The following is a 2,249-nucleotide window of genomic DNA, read 5'->3' as shown; positions in this document are numbered from 1 at the left end:
TATATGAATTTTATGTATTTAGTTTGATGGGTGCGATCATACCAGCACTAATGCACCGGATCCCATTAGAACTCCGCAGTTAACCGTGCTTGGTTGAGAGTAGTACTAGGATGGGTGACCTCCTCGGAAGTCCTCGTGTTGCACCCCTCATTTTTGTTTTTTCCGCCTTGCAAGAGGAATTGACAAGAAGGACCACTCGGGAGTGGATTTTTGGGAAAATCTCGCCCTCCCCATCGCGTAGCGATGGGTTTGGATCAGATCTCCGTTTGGATTGGGATCAGAAGGACGCTAGTATGTCGCTCAAGGATTATATGAATTTTAAGTAATTGGTTTGATGGGGTGCCATACCAAAGACAAATGCAATCAAAACCCATCGAACTCCGCGGCAGTTAAGCGTGCTTGGGCGAGAGTAGTACTAGGATGGGTGACCTCCTGGGAAGTCCTCGTGTTGCACCCCTCGTTTTTGTTTTTTCTTCCTTGTGAGAGGAATTGACAAGAAGGACAACTCGGGAGTGGATTTTTAGGAAAATCGCGCCCTGCCCATCGCGTAGCTATGGGTTTCGATCAGATCGCCGGTTCGCATTTGGATCGGAAAGACGCTAGTACGTCGCACTAGGATTATATGAATTTTAAAAAATTAGTTTGACGGGTGCGATCATACCAGCACTAATGCACCGGATCCCATTTCAACTCCGCATTTAATCGTGCTTGGGCGAGAGTAGTAGTAGGATGGGTGACCTCCTGGGAAGTCCTCATGTTGCACCCCTCGTTTTTGTTTTTTCCGCCTTACGAGGCGAATTTACAAGAAGGACAACTTGGGAGTGGATTTTTAGGAAAATCGCGCCCTGCCCAGCGCGTAGCCAAGGGTTTCTATCAGATCGCCGGTTCGCATTTGGATCGAAAAGACGCTAGTACGTCGCACTAGGATTATATGAATTTTAAATAATTACTTTGACGGGTGCGATCATACCAGCAGTAATGCACCGGATCCCATTTGAACTCCGCTTTTTACCGTGCTTGGGAGAGAGTAGTACTAGGATGGGTGACCTCCTGCGAAGTCCTCGTGTTGCACCCCTCGTTTTTGTTTTTTCCGCCTTGCGAGAGGAATTGACAACAAGGACCACTCGGGAGTGGATTTTTAGGAAAATCGCGCCCTGCCCATCGTGTAGCCAAGGGTTTCGATTAGATCGCCGGTTCGCATTGGGATCGGAAATACGCTAGTAGGTCGCCCTAAGATTATATGAATTTGAAATAATTAGTTTGATGGGTGCGATCATACCAGCACTAATGCACCGGATCCCATCAGAACTCCGCATTCAAGCTTGCTTGCGCGAGAGTAGTACTAGGATGGGTGACCTCCTGGGAAGTCCTCATGTTGCACCCCTCGTTTTTGTTTTTTCCGCCATACGAGGCGAATTTACAAGAAGGACAACTTGGGAGTGGATTTTTAGGAAAATCGCGCCCTGCCCAGCGCGTAGCCAAGGGTTTCGATCAGATCGCTGGTTCGCATTGGGATCGGAAATACGCTAGTAGGTCGCCTAGGATTATATGAATTTTAAATAATTGGTTTGATGGTTGCGATCATACCAGCACTAATGCAGCGGATCCCATCAGAACTCCGCAGCTAAGCGTGCTTGGGCGAGAGTAGTACTAGGATGGGTGACCTCCTGGGAAGTCCTCGTGTTGCACCCCTCGTTTTTGTTTTTTCCTCCTTGTGAGAGGAATTGACAAGAAGGACAACTCGGGAGTGGATTTTTAGGAAAATCGCGCCCTGCCCATCGCGTAGCTATGGGTTTCGATCAGATCGCCGGTTCGCATTTGGATCGGAAAAACGCTAGTACGTCGCACTAGGATTATATGAACTTTAAATAATTAGTTTGACGGATGCGATCATACCAGCACTAATGCACCGGATCCCATTTCAACTCCGCATTTAATCGTGCTTGGGCGAGAGTAGTACTAGGATGGGTGACCTCCTGGGAAGTCCTCATGTTGCACCCCTCGTTTTTGTTTTTTCCGCATTGCGAGAGGAATTTACAACAAGGACAACTTGGGAGTGGATTTTTAGGAAAATCGCGCCCTGCCCAGCGCGTAGCCAAGGGTTTCGATCACATCGCCGGTTCGCATTGGGATCGGAAATACGCTAGTAGGTCGCCCTAGGATTATATGAATTTTAAATAATTGGTTTGATGCGTGCGATCATACCAGCACAAATGCACTGAAACCCATCAGAACTCCGCAGTTAAGCG

The 2,249-nt window shown here is 47.9% G+C and overlaps 5 non-coding genes and 1 pseudogene across 5 annotated transcripts; all 6 read left to right on the top strand.

Annotated features, from left to right (window-relative positions):
• The first annotated feature begins 28 nt into the window (after positions 1-28).
• Positions 29-147, top strand: LOC118346917. The gene has a single exon (XR_004800183.1). It is a non-coding gene; the product is annotated as a 5S ribosomal RNA (ribosomal RNA).
• Positions 148-647: 500 nt separating this feature from the next.
• Positions 648-766, top strand: LOC118346920. Its single transcript, XR_004800186.1, has one exon. It is a non-coding gene; the product is annotated as a 5S ribosomal RNA (ribosomal RNA).
• Positions 767-956: 190 nt separating this feature from the next.
• On the top strand, positions 957-1,075 carry LOC118346916 (annotated as a pseudogene).
• A 190-nt stretch (positions 1,076-1,265) lies between these two features.
• LOC118346918 lies at positions 1,266-1,384 on the top strand. The gene has a single exon (XR_004800184.1). It is a non-coding gene; the product is annotated as a 5S ribosomal RNA (ribosomal RNA).
• A 189-nt stretch (positions 1,385-1,573) lies between these two features.
• On the top strand, positions 1,574-1,692 carry LOC118346915. The gene has a single exon (XR_004800182.1). It is a non-coding gene; the product is annotated as a 5S ribosomal RNA (ribosomal RNA).
• Positions 1,693-1,882: 190 nt separating this feature from the next.
• LOC118346919 lies at positions 1,883-2,001 on the top strand. The gene has a single exon (XR_004800185.1). It is a non-coding gene; the product is annotated as a 5S ribosomal RNA (ribosomal RNA).
• Positions 2,002-2,249: the final 248 nt, after the last annotated feature.

This window comes from Juglans regia, unplaced genomic scaffold (genome assembly GCF_001411555.2).
Source record: "Juglans regia cultivar Chandler unplaced genomic scaffold, Walnut 2.0 Scaffold_811, whole genome shotgun sequence".
NCBI lineage: Eukaryota > Viridiplantae > Streptophyta > Magnoliopsida > Fagales > Juglandaceae > Juglans > Juglans regia.
This window is presented reverse-complemented; position numbering and strand designations above follow the sequence as displayed.